This window comes from Lonchura striata, chromosome 4 (genome assembly GCF_050655825.1).
Source record: "Lonchura striata isolate lonStrDom1 chromosome 4, ASM5065582v1, whole genome shotgun sequence".
NCBI lineage: Eukaryota > Metazoa > Chordata > Aves > Passeriformes > Estrildidae > Lonchura > Lonchura striata.
Window position 1 is genome coordinate 41,019,556 of NC_140706.1, and position 21,034 is coordinate 41,040,589.

General features: G+C 36.2%; 1 long non-coding RNA gene across 1 annotated transcript; it reads right to left on the minus strand.

Annotated features, from left to right (window-relative positions):
• Positions 1-257: 257 nt before the first annotated feature.
• On the minus strand, positions 258-19,471 carry LOC146767604 (uncharacterized). The gene is made up of 3 exons (XR_014954798.1): positions 17,532-19,471; positions 17,339-17,429; positions 258-16,448 (listed from the first exon to the last, which is right to left on the minus strand). It is a non-coding gene; the product is annotated as an uncharacterized LOC146767604 (long non-coding RNA).
• Between the last annotated feature and the right edge of the window lie 1,563 nt (positions 19,472-21,034).

Genomic DNA, 21,034 nt, shown 5'->3' on the forward strand with positions numbered 1-21,034 from the left:
TCTTTTATTGTGACTTTTCCACATCTATAGATTCTGCTTGAGTAAGCAGCCCATTAGTTGTTTTCTAAATAAAATAAATGAATTAGCATTTATAAATGCTAACAGTGAACTTCAGTGACCTACGTTCACAATATGTTTGCTTCAACAGAGACTAATTTTTCTAGTGCAAATGGTGGGGTGCTGATATACCAGAATCAGTTCCCAATCTCTGAATGTGAGATTTTTGAGTTAGGGAAAAAAAAAAAAAAGTGTGTGTGTGTGTATTCGTCCATATATATATATGAATCTCCACCATTTTTATTCTACTCAACTCCTTATTTCCTCCTGCCTGCACTTATATGGAGTAGTGCTTCTCCCAAGATAAAAAAAAAGTCTCTTTTTTGAATTGCATTCTCCTTCTAGCTGCTCATCTGGAACATTCACTTCCCTTTTCTGCAATGGGTTTAGAGTAAGTGTTATTACTATCCTAAAATACAGATCATCAGTTGCTACTGAGGGCATTGGAAAAAAGTGACAATCCTATTGTTTAAACTTTAGGATTTTTTTTTTTCACAGATCCTAAATATCTCAAGAACAAATAAAGTCTTTGTTCTGAGAGTTTCCCCATCAGTTTTTCCCTTTTGAAAAGTGTCAGGCAAATTAGAATATAATTTATATCTGTTTTATATTCTTCCCAGATGTTCCTATTCCATACTATTAATTTAATGTTAATTCTCAAATGTAACGGATTTTTAATGAGGGATCTAAATTAAGATATAAAATAAAACTAATTAATTAAAATGTAAATGAGTATTGGAAGGAATAAAAACAGCAATAAGCATGCACAGAGAATCTAAGACTAAAGAGCATCAACATAAAACAATGATACCATGTGGCAAAGAATTAGGCTGATGTATTTCTAAAAGTTATAAATTTTTAAAATCAAGTCTCTAGAGGAAAAGGGAGTTATGTAAGGATTTTGTCTGTATAATTAGGAAGAAAATAATTAGGTTAATGACAAATGGCAGAAAAATCCTAAATCTGAAAGAGAACACCATAATTGATCTGAGTTTGAAGAACACTTTTACTGCTACAAAATATAGTTGCAAATATTTTCTGAGGTGTTTATATCAGAATTCCAGCTGATAAAACAAGATGGGGCCTGTGTTTCTTCATGTTGATTTAATTCCACCCAACTTAGGGAATCACACTGAGTTCAGTGCACTACGTTATAGGGAAGGCATTGATAAGTTGGAAAGGCCTCAGAAAAAAAGCGGCGAAACTGAGTGGAGAGCTAGGGTGTGGAGTAAGAGAAAGAAAAGATAAAAAGTAAAACAAGCCCAGAGCAGCATTCCTTAGCTATAATGAGAACAAAATAAGTGGTCTCAGCCTGTGATGTCTGGGAGACAGTGAACCTGTATGCAGCTAAGAATGTAACTGGAACAAACAGGACTGTACCCATAGTGGTGGTGGAGCAAATAATAAAAAAAGCCCCTGACACTGAAAGTCAGAGCTTCTCGAGTCATGGTACACCTACCACATTAGCTTGGTATGTGACAGAAACTCGTTCCGGGTCCCAGTTTCTGCCACCACCTTACCCAAGCTGAGGCAGGAGCCAGCACTGGCCTCTTCAAAGCACCAAAGCTACGGCTGGCAGCTAAGTCACAGTATTTCCAGGCTCCATCAGACCTGGATTTTGGGTCCCATGAGTGCATGTCCAGCTGGAGGCAGGCAGCTCCCATGGCACAGATGCCCAGTGCCAACCTCCTGCCTTCTTTCAGCAAAGGGTCCTTGGGCAGGAAACTTGTGTTTACAGTAAGAATTTTGGTAGAGAAGGACATGGAGCTGTGACTCTAAGCAGTGACTATTTATTAAAAATTCCAGTATTGGATCCTATCTCTAGATTGTACAGCAGTGGAGGGGAAAATAGATACCATTTTCCTTCCTGCACAACAGCATGGTAAGGCACAGAGTCAGAAGGGGCTTAGGTGCTCCTGCAGCTGTGGACCCCATTTTTGGCAACAGCTGTAGATCATGTAAGCAAACCGTAAACCCTAAATTTCAAAAAAACAAATCTATATCTGTTACACAGATTATAGATGAACTATGTATATATTTAACCTTTAACTGCTATGATTGTATAATATCAACATGCAGGATTTTACATATCAATATTTGTCATTATTTAATGTTAAAGGATTACCTCAAGTTTGGTAATAAAAGAAAAGCTGGTTGTTATCAGAGACATCCAAGAGATGTACTGAGCATGGTGTTGGATGTGTTTTGAGCCTTAGGGAGAGCACCAACATAAATTACTCAGCAGTGGTTAGGATGAGGACAGGAACACACGAGTTAAGTGAATTGCAAATATGTGACCAATCTTAAACCAGCGACATTTCAGCCTGAGCTGAAATAATCATGTGAAATTTTAGTACCATGTTTTCTCATACTAAAAAGGTGATGCTTTGTGTTAGCAGCTGTGAATGTCTGAAATCCCTTCTAAGCCATGAGAAATAATTAGATCAGTTGACTCAGATACAACAGTGCTATTATTCACTGACTGGGCTTACTTGTGACACTGCAAAGGTCTGAATTTTTATAGGTTTATGAGGCTGAAAATAAGACTGTCTTGAAAGATGTCGCAACCCTGAAAATGACAAGTAATGGGTCAGAATCTGGTGATAAAATGTAATCTGAGGATTTGATGATCAACTAGCACCCGCATCCTATTCCTTTATGATTTTTTTTCCTGCATGCTTCCATCTGGCCTGAATGCAGCTCAGCAGGGAGCCCTAAATCCTGCTGGTTTTGTGTTTATAGCAGCATAACCCTTGATTCAGAGCTTTTGATAGCTCCCCTCTGGCTGCCACACACCACACATGTGCAGGAGATACACACCAGCTGTGAAGTCAAGCTGGCAGGGACTAAAGGCTAATGAGACTTTGTGTAGCTCCCAGTTCTCACATCAGAGAAGTGCTCCAGCAGCTCCTGCCAGGTCCAGCTGTGTCTCGCTGTGAAACAGCCCTTTAGTGCACTCCCCTTCCCTTCCAGTGTCCTCTGCCCCCTTTCCTGTGCCCAGCTAGTCCAGACAAGTGGCTGAAGGGTTTGGTGCACTCATATAGGGTGGGCTCTTTGGGAAATGTGGTGTGGATGTGGCCTCTGATTCAACAAGCCTGTAAATCACTGGTGTTGGGAAAACAGAAGGGTGTACACAATTGTTTTAGATTCAGCTGGTTTCTATCTTTTCCCCTAAGTATCAAGTACAGGCAAGTGAATTTATGGGATTGCATTAGGTGGATATATTTTAAGGCAGTTTTAAAGGGAACATATTTAAAAGAATTTCTGAAATGGTAGCAACTACCTCTAATTTCTTAGGATGCTTGGTTGAAAAACATAGCTATCTTCTAAAGAAGTTTGTAAAGGATTATCATTATAAGATTGAGTTTGGCAGACATAGCCTATATTTCTGTATAATCTCAGCTCAGAAATCTGTTTTCACATTTTTCATGTGTTTTTTATGGCTGAAAGATATTTTTTCACTTTCTCTGATATGAATTATCTCCCTTATGTTGAATAAATGGGCTTTGTAGTAATTGTTATATGTAGTATTGTAGCAACTTCACATTTATCTAATGAAAGCAATTTTTTTTTTTGTGATTCATTGAAAGGTGCTCTGAGAAATTGGAATAAAAACCTTTTCTTGTCATTAAGGACAATTGTATCATTCATAGAGTTGTATAAATTTCAATCCATAGATGTAGGTGGTTGCTAGTGATACCTGCCTTCTCATCATGTGTTTTGTACACAAGCACTGCAAATGAGAGCTTTTCCCAGAGTCTACTGAGGACTAAAGAACAGAAAATAAAGATGTGTCTGTTGCACATGCCAAAGAAAACTGCAGGAACACTAGTAGCTGCAGGATGAGGTGGAAGAGGCAGAAGTGACACACAAGAGCTAAGTGTTGTCACTGTTATCATTTGCTTTGATTAAAGACCTATTTGTAATGACCAATCATTTACTAGATGTTCAAACAAGTAGCTGTCAGAGAATGCTTCAGGAGAACAGCAGCAATGAGGTTTTGAAGATAAATGTGCATTTTACCTATCCTTCCACTGCTGCTGGAAAATTAATGTCAGTGCTAATGAAGAAAAAGTCTCTTGGGATAATAGGAAGCTGCAGAGTTCAAAATGTAGCGTTTGTTTATTCTCTGTAGAGAAAAGAGCTCAATGCTTTTTCTGTCACTGCAGTTTTTAAGATACTTGGATTTATAAATCCCTAAGTTCCGAATACTACATACCTAAAATAACTCCCAATCATTAAGAGAAAAACTGTCACAAAGAAAAGGGCTGGAATCTATTTGCTCATGATTTGTTTTACTACATGTACAAGACCTCAGTCCAATTCAGTTTTTTTACTAGGTAGGCTTTCATAACCTCCTCCAATGGTTCTTTACATAGTTTAGTCCATTGTCTTAGAAGTGAAATGACTGATGGAAATGTATCATAAAAGTCACTTAAAGCAACAATTACTAGCTCAAAAAAGCAATAATTATTATATATCAACAATGAATTAAGATTAAAAAGATAATTTCAAAATAGAAATTACTTAATGAATTATATTCTTGGTATAAGACTGTTTGAGAAACATTTTGCATGGTTTTTTTTTTTTTTTTTCATAGTTGTGGATACAAACTTTTTTCTTAAAAAGGAGACCCTAAAACAAACTTGAAAAAATAGAGGGGCCTAAATTAGCATCCTAAATGGTTTTCAGACACCTAGCTCCATGGCTTCTGTCTCCTTTTACCAAAGGACTCCGCAGCTCCCGCTAACCCTCTTTTATTTGTTTCCTGGAATTTAAAAGTTTCTCTATCTTTCAATGTTTCAAAAATATGACTTCTTAAATTAGAATACTAAATATAGAGTAATGAGTTCATCATAACTGGACATTAAATACTAACAAAAGAGGAAGGCTGACTCAACTTCATATCCACACCCAGTAGAAAACATTGTATACTAATTATTACAGAGCATTTGAAACTATATTAAGAGGAATTTGTAATTTAATGATATCAAGTGTTCATATCCTCTTAACCCTTTACAACTATGAAGACACAGGATTTCCTAGTAAACATTGGAAATATGCAGAAGTCATAAGAAATCTTCATAACTTCAGAACCTTTTCGAAAGTCATGGTATAAAATGAACTTTTACAGAACTGAAATGTCTTCTACTCAAACTATGAACTGGGTGGCTGCACAGAAAACACAAAAGCTTTGTTAGTTGCTGTAATTAAAATAGCTGGAGTATTACAATTGAAGCATTTATGTTTAGCAGTGTTTTTCAAAGCTGTTAACTAAAAGCTTGCTGAAGTCTTCTGGCATACACAGAAATGAGACTATTATGTCAGTATGTCAACTTCCTTTTCAATTCTAGATCCTTCCATGGAAAATGCTAGTACTTGCTGAATTCCTCAGCTAACTACAAATAAGAATTCCGCTTTCTAAATACGTATTTTTATTTTTGCTGCTGTAAACAAAAGTAGTCTTTTAAGTGAACCAAGTGTTATCATGGTCTAGAGAAGACATTTTGAAATTTAACCGTATTGAACTGTATTAAAATCTTGCATTTGATTAAAAAAAGAAATAAAGTGAGATCACTTGAAGGATCTGCTGTGGGACTGGGCGGTAGATGCTGGAGATGGAGTTCGGTCTGCCAGACAGCTCTGGGAACAGCCCTAGGCAGAGAAGTCCTAGGACAAAATGGGAACTACCTGTAATGTTAAAATGTATAACCACCTGTGGAGAAAGCTCTGTTTTCCCCCATTTCCTCAATTTAACAGGGTTTTCCAAAAGTTTGGGGTGTTTAGTACCCCTTGTCTTTTTTATGAGATGACATTTCTCCCCCATCCAGTTCTTCATATAACTGAACAAAGTAGCTACTTCCCCTACCCTGCTCCTGTGAATAGCAAGTTATTTTTGTTAGCCTGAGCTAACAAAAGTGGAAATAGCATATAATGTTAGTAAATATTTTTAGAGCAGGTCAAGTGAGGATCCAGTGACTTTATAAACATTTAATAGATGTTTCTTATCTAGATCTACTTCTTGCAGTATGCTTCCTATTTTACTTGCTTTCTAAAACCCACTTAGACTTTCTGTTATCCTCCTGATGCAACCTCCAGGTAATCTGCAGGAGGAACAGCAAAATAATGTCATTTTTGAGGAATGACTTAAGAGTACCAATTTCAAGTTGGAAAAAAAATCCTTTATTTTCTAGGTTTTGACCCTAACAAAGAATTCAGTGTATGAGATAAAAATGTATAATGCTGTCAGAGGGCAACAGAATGTCACCCTTCATTGGCCTTTATCAGCCTATATAAGCATTGCACTGGTTGCAGCATGTGAAAGGAATGATCAGTGCACAAAGCACACTTTAGAGTATCAATTATATCTATGAGAAAATGAAGATGGAGGGAGGAGTAGGAATTTGCCTAGTAAGTTAAATCCAAATTGAATTCAGTAAGGAAGTTTTACATCTGTTCAAGTGAGCCTGGAAGGGAATGAACATTTCTTATCCTTCTCTCTCTACATCTTGCAAAGTACAGTACCCAGCTGCAGATAACTGGCTACATAAAGCTTTTTTTTTTTTTATTCCCTTGGTTGTGCATTTCATTTGCTACATGTGCTACATGTGCTTAATTTACCATAGTGATTTTGAAGATCACTTCCACCTAAACAAGGAGTTTCTAGACTTCTAGACTTCCCCAACAACAAGAACACATACTGAGGCTGGATAACTTTCACTTTGCTTAAATTTCCATAAAGATAGACCAAATCAGGAAAAAATCAGAAAATTCAAGGCATTGAATTATTATTTCTGACCTAAAAAATTAGGAATAACTTTGTTGAATTAGTTGCAGTTATGTCATTTTCATAATGTCTCAGACTCTGTAGAAGTGGAAAATTTGGAATAGGATTTGTCAGTAGATATTAAGGTTTAAAACCCCTTCTCTTTGACAGGGGTAAAGTTAAGGAGTGGACCCTTTTCCCTGATAGTCATATAAGCATGTGCCAAAATAGAAAGATAGAAAAGACACTTCCTATGTAGGAAAAAATAAACACCGGAAATAATTTGTGAAATTTAATATTAATGTCATTTTCAGATCTGTGTTGTGTGAAAATGAAATTTTTCAAACATCTAGCAAAGGTTCACCTTGAAAATACAGATCAGAGACAAATATTATTAGTCAACTCTGTTCTCCTTTCATTGCCATTTTTCTTGTGAGTGAGCCCATCAGATTGTCTCCTTGGTTTTGATTTTTTTATTAGTTTAATATTTGCTTGAATAGGTGCTAAATTCTCTGATCTATTTTTATTAGACTCCCAAGAAAGCTTCATAACTCCTGCCAAGAGCAGATGAAAACATGGAGAGATGGACATGTGTTTCTACTTTATTTGTGTTCCCTCCATTTGATTATCTTGGACCTTGTGTCTAAAGAGTAGTATAATGCCATGTAAAATAAAAAATGGTGACCAGTATTCATATTCACTATTGGAAGTATGAAACTGTTTCATTGTGGGCTGAAAAAATCCCTTATCTATTACCTTAACTCTCCCATTATGGTCCACAGAGCATCCCGCTATTAAAACTGTGTGGTTCAGTCAAAGCCATGAAAAGTTTTGAGTATAATTCCTTTTGCTCTTGTACCATCCTTCTTGTTGCTTCTGTCATTTCTTAGGGGTTCACCTTCCACACCAGTGACTTGTCCATGCTTTATAATGCTCCTGTTCTTTTTTTTTCTCCTCCAGGAAAGCTGCTGAGCATGGGAGATCTTTTTCTAATGGTATCTGGATCCATGTACAGCTGCAGACACCCTATGAGAGCTGGAAGGATTCCTCCTGTATGAAACTCCCTGGGATTCAGGTCTTGTGCAGTAGGACTCTGGTCTAGTCACTGCTGTTTGTTGCCATCCTCACCACAAGATTAAGGCTTTTGTGACTTGTTTTTAGCTTTACTTATTTTTCAACATTTGTTAAAATTTGGTAGCCATTTTTTGCCCTCTATATTTCTACCTTCAAATAGCTGATTTAAGGAAAATCATAGAAATTTACAGCATTTGAAAATAACTGCTATGTGTGCTGCTAATCAAGCCAGGGTCAGATTGGTGTAAGTACTCAATATATTGAATAATTCTGAAAAGGTGACATCATATAATATATCTGCACTTCTCTGACCCTGACACTGTTATTGCAGACAAAATTTTGGGACTGAAAATTCATTACAGCCATGCTGAATAATCTTGCTAGAGGGCTGCCTTAGGCTGGTTCTGTCTTGATCTTTTCTGATGTGTATATTAACAGAACATTCTATTTTCTACACTGTCATGGAATATTCGTAAGACTTCTGCAGGTACAAACCTACAGTTACAAACTTAGGGGTTGAATTAAGCATACAAATGCAAGTCTCTTCATCAGAACAAACATAAGACAGAAAAGTTTTATTAGTTTCCTGATCTGACACATTTAAGTTCCAGTTGGTGAATAAGTTCAGCTTTGAATGATGTTACCCAAGTGGATCTTTATAATTTATATCTAAAGATGCCCAATTGGTAGCCTCTTGGATATTTAGCTAGTTTAGTGATCATTTGATAAATGTCAAAGGGTGAAGGCAGCAACCCAGTCAGCAGGGCAGAGAGCCAACAGGGCAGAACAGAAAACAATGTAAAACTTGTAACTTGTAACTTGTAACCCCTGAGTACCCTCTCCAGATAGATATTTTTCTTTTTCGAATGTCTGCATCAAATCTAGGAATTCCTTTGGTGTTTTGTGCTCTACCAGAACATATAATAGTTTGTGGTGTTGACAACTCCAGTCAAAACTGCATTTACAAAAAAATATGAACAACTCTTCATGCACAGGTCACATTCTGTGTGTAAAAGTATGGAGCATTAAGTAAAGTTCAAAATACAAATATGTTTCACAAGCCAGACTTCTCCTCCGTGTGGCTGGACACATCTGTTATGAATAAGAGGTTCCATAAATCATTGAAGATGGGAAAAAAACCCATTCTCAATTCTCTCAGAAAATGCATTTAGACTCTTCACATTCAGTTAATGATATAAATTTTCAAAATTGTGTGTCTTGCTGCATTGGTACATACAAACATGTGCAGTGGTGCCTGGTGTTTATGGTTCTCAAATCTCTGTTTAACTCTTGACATTTGAATTTGATAGGAAAATTTGAATAAGAGGGAGGGATAATAATGATACAAAACACTAAAAATTGACACAGAGGAGTGTTTCTGGCTGTCATTTTCTTATACCTTTATTTTTAAGAAGTGAAAAATAAATTTGCTAACAAAAAGCCTGTCAAAAGAAAGATTTGGACAAGTTCTCGTGAAGGCCACAGAGGATACAAATTTCATCTTCTTTCTTTTGCTTTGAGCAATTCTGCAGAATGTGGCTTGGCCTGTGAAAAAGGTCTGGCCTATCTGCAGGGCATCAGGCAATACATCCATTCAGGCTGCTGACAGCACTCCTGGGGCTTCATAAGTCGTGTGTCCATTTAGTGAAAACAAGCTTATCTAAAAATGGGAATTTTGTCTTCTGCTTTTTCATTAGTCCATTCAAGAAATGTTAGAGAAATCAGCTATCTCTTTCAAAAAGAGCTGCATTTCATTCACTCATCCCATAATTGGGCTGAAGAATAAAGCCATGAAATATTTGGTTAAATTATGACATGCTGTAGAATTCAAAAACCTTAACTCTACCTTGTAAAAGTCTGTTTATCCTTAGATATTATGGACTTACTAAGATAATACTGAAGTTAAAATCCTAGAGGGGATTGCTTGCTTGAAACGGACTCCTAAAAATGAATTTATCTTTTTCTTTTTTTATGTAGCTCTGTTAAAGAAAGAAGGGGCAAAGAAGGAAATGTTTGGAAAAGTTCATTATACCAAATACTGGCCTAAGAGATATTGGTACATTTTATTATAAACATTCTGTGCATACATCCCACAGGTTAGTCTTCAAAAGTTCCTAGCAATCATGTTTTTTTTAGGCATTGAAACATCAGTGTAGAGGTATTACCTGAAAGCATTTATCCAGGCTCAACTGTTCATATGCTGTGCAGGACTCCAGTCTTACATGACCTGAAAAGTAACAGACACTTTGTGCAAGCAGAGCTGTCAAGAGATTTGTAAAAAGCAAGTCTCAGAGCTTAGTGACACTGGAAGTTCTTTAGCTCAGTAACACCATTCAAAAGATGTGAACATTGGAAAATATTTTACAACTGCTTAAAAATAAAACTTTTTTTTGCACTCTCTTTAGAGAAATGTGAAAATACAGAAAATTGTAAGGTGGCTACTAAAGAAGTAATCAAAGCATACCAGTGTTGTCTACAGGTAATTTAAAGGTAATTTTAAAGTACATGTTTTTGTTTCTCAAAATTCCTTAAATGACTTGATACATCTTGTATGAGACTGAGATTTATGTAATTCCAATAATGTGCTGGTTTATCTCAGCTGATGAAACAAAAATTGGCAGCTAAAGGTGTTTTGCGCTGTAGCCATGGATGACTCTAATCAAAGATGTATCAAAATGTTTTTCAGCTTCCTGAGTGCACAGCAGAGAATGGAAACATCTATTATTCTGAAGACAACAATGAAGGTACAGTAACAGCATTTGACAAATTTAGGAAGAAAACTGTACCACATTGTTTGAATTTTCAAGTGAGAGCTCTTGGACACCAATTAGTTTACAAATGAATGGAAAATTAAAATGACTGCCTGTCCCTACTAGTAATGAGCTGCATTTTGAATTTCCCATGTTGAGTAATACAACAATAAGATATTAAGGATTATTAAATAAATTTTTCCACCTCAAAGAGATGCAGAATGCTGGCACTGTGATTGTATTAAATTTTAACTCAGATACTGAGTATTTGTAGACTTATTCCCATTACAGATTTTTACATCAAGAATAATTCTTGTGAAAACCGTACCTATGAAGAGAAAACTGATTTTTAACATTTTGATCATGATAGAAAAAAAAAGTTTCTAGATCTTGAACATAAATATAGAGATGACTATTAACTTTAATAAAATACAAGTCATGTGGTTTCCATTATTAGAGTGAAAGAGCCATTAATCTTAAATTTGTGTTCTGCAGTGTTTGCAAAATAGATAAGAAGGGAGCTTTATCATATCTCTTCACAAGAATTTGGTGAGGTTACATTCCTCAGCAGTGTCTGGGAATTGGCAGAAATCAGGCACATGGTCAGTGTCAGGTCTGTGTTAATCAGGACTTTGATCAAAGTGCAGAGCAGAGCAGAACTCTGTCAGTTCTAGACCAGTAGATCTGCTTGGAAAGTGAGCAGGATGCTAATGTTACAAAACCAATAATTAATCACAACTTGCAAGGATTTTTTTTTTTTTTTTGAGGCATATCTACTCAGCTGGTAAATTAATTTGGACCACTTCTGGTTGGTAACTACTGCCCTAATTATGAGCACCATTGCATCATTTCCTAGCTGTGTGTGGCTGGCAAGATGAGGAAGAGGAAGGAGGCATGGTCCAGTACTAATATCCATACAAAAATCAGAGCCGCACATGCATGCACACTCTGGCTTTTCTATTTCATTACTACTGTTCCATAATAACTGGTTATTTAAGAGATACTGAGAAAACACTATGAGAGCAGTTCAGACTATAGAAATAGACACACCTGTGAAAGACAATATAGAAATTTACTATGAAACAGAACTAGTTTCATTCACTTCTCTGTCCCCTTCACTGCCATCCGAATAACAGAACTGCTTAAGGTTTTACCTGTTTGGGGAAGAAGAATTAAAAAAAAGGTGTGTTTTGCCTAGGAAAAAAAAATACACAAAAAACCCAAAAGGTGTATTTTTGTTTCATTGTTATTTATAGCCACTCTTGACAGAAGCATTTAAAATAATATAAACGTTCTTTTCCCTTCACCTAGCACATAAGTGGTTGAAGAAATTTCCTCCATTTACCATTGTCAGGCTCAGTTGGAGTCTGAGTTGCTGAGCAACCATTTTTCTTATTTGATGTAATTTACCTTTTGACTAATAGAAAGCACTACTGATGCATTGACCAGAGAAGAAAAAGCAAAAGAACAGAAACCACTAGATACTGAATTGAGAATCTACAATATGAACCAATTTTGACATAAAAGTAATGAAAATTCATAAGTAAAAATAACCCTTCCTTATGAATTTCATGTTAAAGCTTGCTTGCATTTGAAAACAGTGTTCCATGAGTGTGCTTAGTGCCTTGTTGGGTCAGAACACTGCCTGACAAATGAAAATGGGGAAAATAATGTAGGCATTTACATATGTTGAACTTGCATACAAGTTGTTAGCAAATGTGGAATATTATTGATATTTACTAATTATATTACAAATGCCTTTAGAGGCCTCCTCAAAGTCTGCTAAGGCACCCTTGAGGAGAGAAATGGGGAAACAGTGATGTTGTGTGATCACTGCTGTGGATCAATTCCAGGTATTTGCAGGGCAAACTGAGCATTTGCCCAGAGAAATTAGCTGTTGTGGTCCTCCTGACTGCTCTGCTTTCTTGAAGCTATGGGAAATCGTGAGACTAGAGGATCCTGGATTTTGCAGTGTGTGCATTTTGATGGGGAACATTCTCATCCAAGGAATTCACAGAAGCAATGACTTCGCAAAAAGGGAAAAACTATTTTGATAGAATCCTGCTCTGGGAAAAACTATACCAAGAATGAAATGCTAAAAATGAATGGATCAAGAAAGACTTTTTTTTTTTTTTTAAATTCAGCATATGTGCTCTGTTGAGCCGAATCCATGACCCTACCCCCCAGAGACACATAAATTTATACAGCTGCCAACAATTTGCTATATTTCTGTCAGCCAGTTCCCAGGGTGTGGCACAGCCTTAATACAGAGCACAGATTTCGTATCTCAGCTCTGTGGGCTGATGTAACCCCTTTGGACATGCAAAAGACAGAGATTTAATTTTGCAAGATCCCAAGACTATCTGTTTAGTTGCTGATTCATGATTGTTGTCACACAACTTAATCATTGACTGTGAGCGATGACTAGGAAAGCAAATTTGGAAATAAAAATTTACTTGTGGAAACACAGAATCAGCTTCTAAAGAAGGTATTCTGGTTTGGTGATGGCAATTTAATCTTTCATTGGACTCAGTGGTGGCCAGAATGACAAGATACAAACTGTGAAATATGGAAGGCAATTTACAAACTTACTGTGGCAATTCTTAGATTGGTGTAGTGGTTTGATAAATGCTTCTGTCCTTTACTGTTCATAAGTGTATGTACAGAAATTGTTAATAGTCACTGATCAGCCATCTGAAGAGATGTTCTATATTTGCAATAGGGTTGTTATTCAATCCAAATTAGCTTAATTTGTATTTCTAGTGGCAATCCATCAATTTGCATTAATTTCCTCTGAGGGCAAGGGAATTTTCAATCAGTTTCATTTTTTTCTATTTTCTTCTTAGCATATAAAAGAACTTCAGGTGGTTTGGTTTTGCTTCCTTTTAAAACTAAACACAAACCATTTTGGATAAAAGCTTTGCATCTAGAAAATTCTGGTTTCTAATGAGTGTAAAATACCAGAATAAGAGACCTATCTCTTAGTAAGCAGGACTGTTCCATGAGCTCTATTACCTAGGATTTTTTACTGTGAACAGAGGCTGAGACTAAGAAATTATAAAATATTTTTTCTTTGAAAAATAGATTAAGATGTTTGATCATTTTGTTATCCATATTTATCAGATGAATTTGGCTATGAGAAGCCAGGCTTCAGGATAGACATGAATGCTGCTTAAAAGGATGAAAAATATTTTCCATGTATGTTTCAGGATATCCTTAGTAGTTGTTACTTGGATAACTTGTGCTAAGTCACTTGGATAACTTATGCTTTATTTATTATCACTGGCGATTTAATTTTGAAACTGTTGTTTGGAATTAGAGCAGCATGAATTCAATTTTAATTTTTACTTGCCAAGGTAGTAAGCAGGAATAGAAATCAGCTTATCATATAAAAACAGAAAATGTGGGAAAATCCGCTTAGTCAACAAATAGTAATTATTAAGAAAGCAAAGACTTTACTCCTGTCACCTGTGCTGACACTTAGAGAGCCTTTTTTTTTCCCATGGAATTAACTCTGTGGGCAAAAGAGGAAAGATGTCGAACTTCTCTAATAACTAAAAATATCATGTCCTTAACACATACAAAAAGACCACAACACTGAAGAGAATGCTCAGCTTAAGGACAAGGAAAACATATTCATCATTCATATCCCTCCTAAGGAAGCTCTGCTATAATTGCAGTTCACACTAGAGTCAAGCCCAAAATAGTACCAACAATGGAAGTGGACGCCAGTGTCACTTTTTCCCTTGAGCATACAAAGGATCTGAATGCCACATAAAGCAGGGCACTGAAAATGTAAACTACAACCATGGGATTTTGTGGGCTTTCATCTATTCTTGTTCTGCTCTTGGCAAAACTTTAAAGAAAGGTTAACTTATATCTGCATTTATGTGTGGGTAAATAGGAAAAATGTGCAGTGATGTTGATAGCATAATTTGGAGTTAATTAAACTTCATCTTATCAGTAAAATACCCTTGTTTTTGCTTATTTTGGAGTGGCAAAGGTGCAGGGACTTCCTGCTGGTGCTTTAATCTTTTCCAATAACCAGTATGAAGTCCTGTTTGAAAAGGGTTAAACACTTGCTGAAGCGTTGTATGTGCACATTTCTATCATTGTGCATTGCAGTATCTATTCCCTGTACAGACTCCAGAGATAAGGAAGTTAAGCTTTAAAGGAATATGTGATGTGATGTGATCCACAGGAATTTAATGGTCAAAAGCACTTCACAGATCATCCTTTCTTGGAGCAGCAAAACTACAAACAGCCCCAGAGAGTTCTCAAATATATTGTTGGGAGCTCCGTCACTGGATGTGCTCTTACAGCTGCCATGGGAGCAAACTGTAGCCTACAATTCACCCAACTATTCTTGTTATTCTCCAAATATTACTGTGCTAAGAATTATTGGTACCCTATCGGTACCAGTGAATGAAATTTCAAGGGCACTTGAAAGAGTATTTTCTTTCCGATGTAGGCTCTCAGGTCTTGGAAAACAGGGATAATACTGAAGAGACACGAGGAACTGAGTGTTATGGAAGTTATCAGTGAGCCAATTCAGGTTTTCATGCATCCTTCAGCCTTTTCTCAAATATACTTCGTTGTCAGCAAGACAGCAGAAGGACACTGAGATTAGGAATATCCCACTTAGATGGAAATCTGTTTTATGTGTGTTTCCCAATAATTAAAGACCAATAGGCTGGAGAAGGCACAAGTGCATTGCTGAGAGTTAATCTGAATTAGGTCACAAAAAAGAATTTTTAACATCTGAAGCTGAACTGATGTTTTATGGTGAATGATGGAAGTTGGAGAACTATAAAGAAGCTTGTGTTTTACTAAAAACTGTGTTGCCCAAGAAAACAATAGATTGTCAAAATGCTCATGTAGATTTAAACCATGCTTTTACTTGATATTATCAAAGAATAAAAAGGTCTCCAAGAAGAAATCACACTTTTGATAATAAATGTAACTTCTCAAGAAAAATTCATTTAAGAATATTAATAACTGAAATCCCCTTCTAATTATAAAAGTACTCCACTAATAAGACAGTTTCCTTGAAAATCAGAAAGATAACCATGTGATATAAATTTTCTCATGTATATTTTAAAAGCTGTTGTGAAATCAGGCAGCGCTAAAGGAGAAATATCTTTCTAAAATTCTTTCTAAAGAATAATATTTTCATTTAAAAGAAAAGGAAAAAAGCTCTGTTTTGAATTCTGAATATGGTCCTTGTTCACACTGAAAAGCTTGGCTCTGGCCAGCAAGGGAATCACCTACAGAAATGCTTGCTTAAAAATGCTGTTACCAATATCAATATATTTCAAAAGGAATACATTTTATTAATTATTTAAAATTCATGTTGGTTTTTCATTAAGTCTGTAGAGCAGAAAAAATTGTAGTCAATCAGCCTCAGCTTGTGTCATTCTTTATCCAATAAGAGTAGACAGTAGCTTTAAAATAGTAGAAAATAAATATATAACTAGGCAATGCATTTCTTAGCTATTTGAGGCCTTCTTGCACATTTCCATGACACAATGTCTGCAAGTACAATGGCATAATGCCCACTGGGGAAAAGACTGGAATGCTATTTGTTCCCAAAACTGCATTTCCTTGTAAGGGAAAAAGCTCTGACTTGGCAAACAGTTTCCAACCTTTCACTGCATTTTCAGATAAAATCAGGATTGTCTTATTATTTTTTAAAATTTTTAATTCAGTTTTTTTGATGTCAGAGGATTAGGGAAGGAGAAGTAAACATCTTTCTGTGTCTGGTAGTACTGAACACCAAGGAGATTCTTCCTTTCAAAAATCTGAAAAAGTTAATTTCTAATGGTTAATAAGCAAGCCATGCCAAGAATTATTTCTTAATTTATACAAATAGTTACATATTTAAACCTAACAATTACTTCAAGGCCTCCTAATAAAATGCTCCCTGAAGCTGCATTAGTACAGTGTAAAGCAGAGTTTCAATGGTAAGAGAAAGCCTACAGTCTACTGCTGGGTGCTGCTCTATAAATGTTTACAGGATAATAAACACCAGGCTTAATTGCATCGTCTGACAAAATATTTATTAAATTCACTGCAGCTGACTAGTATTGCTTCCAGCAATTCCAGAAATGGCCTCGTAGGAAAGAGCTGAAAAATTTTATACTACATTGATTGATATTGCCTCTGAATTTAGATCCAAAGTAACTGCTCAAGCATTTGTTAAGTGCTTGACATGCTACTCCTTGCAGGAGCAATGCCTAAAGCCTAGGAGAAAGCCAGAACATAACTTAAAGCATCATCTAGTTTGTTGGTAGGTGAGGATTTTCAGAAATGTTACTTGATCAAAAAAGAATTTAGCTAGACTTCCTTTAAAACAGCCTCCCCCTTTTCAGAACTCCTCTTTTTATGGCAAATGGAGAATTTTAGAGATTAATAAAATTCCAGTGAAGAGGGAAGAGAAATGATGGAAAATGGTTCATGTTTTAAGAGTAACAGCAGGTCAAAAAAACAGGAGCAGAAGGAGATTTACCCAAGGTAACAGTGCTAGGAAGCAAACTGAAAACAAATAAAAAAGTGTGATTGGAAGACTGAAAAATAAATTTAGGAGAAAGGTTTCTGACCATTAATTAAAGGTAAGGTCTCAGCTGTCAGAGACATGGATTGTGATATTCCTTGTGAAGCAAGAAAATAAACCATTGGGCTCACACCTCACCTCCTGCCTTAAGTGGTACTCTTGCTGTACACTCTTTCCATCTGTGCAGGCACACAATATCTTCAGACTTTGTAAGTTAGGAAAATGGTCTCTATTTTTGCATGAAGAGAAGACATGGAACAAACGATTGAGATGACATAAGAATCAGCCAGACACAGAAGCCTGTAAAAAGCTGGTACTTCCTTAGATTTACCTGTCATCATTGTCAAAAGGTGGCCTGAGTCCTCTCCTGGGTACACCTTGGGCAATGTAGTGCTGCTGTAGGCTGCAGAGGGTGTGTGTTCTACATCTAAAGTCACTCTGTATAGATTTGAAAGATTTCTGTGGAAATAAGGAGTTTGTATGATTTTTCAGTGCTGCTTCGACATCTGCCAGTGCACTACCACATAGAATCTATCATAGTGAAGCAAACAAATAGAAAGTTCTCAAACATCTCGAGGTCTACAAATGTTCAGTCCTATACCTTACATGTCCTTAGTTTACAGCCACATGATGTAAAAATAGCCCTTGAAAAGTTTGCCTGATGAATCGGTTCAGTGAACCAACACCTTACAAAGGGGCATACAAAACCTTTATTATCCGTTTTTTCCTAATAAAGGAAAAACAAATCTTTAGGAAACATCTGGCTTCCCAGAATCTGTAGGAAGTCTATGGTTAACTCCCTCTATAGCAGCATAAGAGGTATTTGTCAGCTTGAATAGCAGTATTTTAATAAAGCAGTAGACATCATCCTGCTCAGGGAAATTGCATTGGCAGATAAGACACTCATGAAAAATGGATATGTTTACTCAGTGGGCCTAAAGCTGCTGCAGATGGGAAAATAGGGTGTTAAATAAGTGTGCTGACACTGAGCAGGGTGAGCTGATATTGAGCACAGTACAGCTAAACTCCAACACAACATATAGCCTGAGTTACCTCCTCTGTTTACAGCTAAGCCTTTGCAAAGAAAACACCTGAACTCAGCCCTACACAATTATATATAATGAATACAAAAATAAGTACAGGTGTGTGGGGGGGAGAAGGGGTGAGATGTTGAAAAAGGGCATTTTCTGATTTTTATTCAGAAAGTAACACCTGCAAAACTCTTGATGTTAAATTGTATTTCAGAAGCTTGTGGAAAATGCCGACTTTTTGGCAAGACAGTCTTTTTTAACAGCTGAACCAGGGAAGAAGTTCCAAAAGGCGTTTCACTTCTGGAAGGATACTTACAGCTGTTTGATTCCAGCCAGACTTGAGAAAGGACCCGGTTTTAAGATGTTTGCTGCCATCTAGTGCCTTGGAAAAACGGCAGTCATCGTTCACCAAAAAATTCAGAGGATAAAGTGGGTATTAGTACACTATTCTTTAGCTGCCATTACAGAGGAACACAAAATAAATGATGATTTGTGTAATTCAGGGCTTGCTTGGTGTAGAATCAGGATGGAAGGTTGTTTGAGTTGGTAACAGCAAGGCCGTACTAATGAGTCTTGGTTTATTTCAGTGCAGTTACAAGAAATATAATTTTTATGTACACTGGAAAGGGATATTAGAACTTATGGTTCAGTTTCAACTTTTGATATGGTTATGGGGGAAAAAAACTCCTATAAACAAGCACTTAAAACCACTGCCTACCAGCTGAATTGAAATGAGGGTGTCTTGCCACAAAATATTGTTTCAATGTCATCCCCTACTACTGTTATTTTGGTCATAAATAATTTTCCCTCTGTTAACCTGGTTCAGTATTTGGCAGCTACCAAGTGTTCTCTGAACATGTGTCAAATTTATCACATTTCCGGAGAGTGAAAACACTCAAGTGCGTGGAAGAGAACACTTTCAAACTCTGGACATAGATTTGTCTTGGGCCCATATATTTGTCTTGGGCCCATATATTTGTCTTGGGTCCCTACTTCAGAGGATGCAGTTGAGACATTTAGTGAAATGACACAAAACCATTGGTTTTGTTAGGTTAAAGAAGTATATCTGTTCTCATTTATAGTAGTATTAGGCTGTCTTTGCATATATGAGTCCAGTGAATATAATTTTACAGTTACTGCAACAGTAAAAATTCAGTAACAGCTCTCCTGTTACACTATAAGATCAGAATCTATGGCCATAATTTATAATTCAACTTTTTTTTTTTTTTTAAAGTAAATTAGAATTCCTAAATACTTTCAAAGCCTTGAGGTTTTTTATTTTAAAGTCTTGCTATGGCAACTCTTAAATCTAATCTGAAAACACTTCAGACACTTGTAAATTTAGCAATACACATTACCACTATCAACAGTGCAAAGCTGTAAATTACTTGGGCTAGGAATCTTTCTGTAAGTATTTTTAGTATCTAATAGAATGATTGATAATACAAAGCAGGAAGGATTGATAATACAAAGCAGGAAGGTTTTCTGAAGAATAACTGAAATAATCTCCGCTTATATTGGCTGTTTATGAAGTGAGCGCGAGAATCTGAGTCTAACATGGTGTCCAAGTATATATGTAAGTACAATAAACTTAAGAAATCAAGCCTTCAAAGATCAGACTGGAACATAAAGAGCTTGAAAAGGATGGTATTCAAGAAGAGTGTTTGCAAGAGGAAAATAACTGTCCCCAGGTGTCTATTTGTGACACAGGAGGGTGTACATGAACCCTGGAGGGCTATGGTTAATGGGTGCTACTACTTCAGTGTAGCTCTTTCACTAAGACCAGTCATGAAATAACTTTTATTTGATGGGGTAATAAGGTGAGCAGTCACAGTATTTTATACAGAAGAGCCATGAAAACAATTCTGTTGACCATATTAGACTCATATATCTAGAGTAAACTGGGTAAATAAAAGCACTTTTACTGAATAGGAGTCATTTGTCCTGAATCAAATGATCGCTGTTACATTGCATTATTAATGCAATTAGTGTATCTTATTACTTAGTGCATGTTAATCTGGATTTACAATTAGCAATTAATTTTTCATATTATGAATTTCTATTTTTGTAAGTCAAAGCTGTTCTAGAGTAATGACACATGAAGAAATACAAATCACATTAATTGGCAATCATTTGCCAATGATAAGGGTTTTTTAACTGGTAGTCCTTTCCTGTGTATTTCCACTGTTCAGCTAACTGATCAGATAATAATTTATGCACAAATTTTATGGTTTGGTTAAGGTCATTAAATATTGAGAGCAGTATTCACAAATGTAATTTCCCTTCAAGAAGTATTTCTAAAGCTTGCATGTTCTTCATGTACGCTTCTGAAGTTTTATTGCCCATAGCTTTGGGAAATGTTTTAGTTTCTCAATTTAACCTCAGAATTTTGAGAGAGTATCCTTGCACTGGGCCAGCCCAGTAGCCCATGGATTTTGTCTTAACACAATATGCTACTGACAGAATGAATATACCCTTTATTTGTACTCCTATTCAAGCTTGTTGGAAGCATTTGGAATAATATTATTTTTTTTTGGGTCAGCCTACTTAGATCCATAAAACTTCTATTTGTACATCAGCAACAGTTTTGAATGAGGGCCTGGAGTGCTATATATGTCTAAACTGATCCTTGCAGATTTGGATTAGAGCAGGCTTTGCTTTAAGTTGGTCAGGAACCTCGCTGCTTCGCAGAGTTTGTGCAGATAAAGGCATGTGAAAGATAACAGAACTTCAAAACCGTAGCCAGAGCAGATCCTGGGAACTTCTGTCAAGTCTGTCAAGATTAGGCGTTGCTGTACACAGA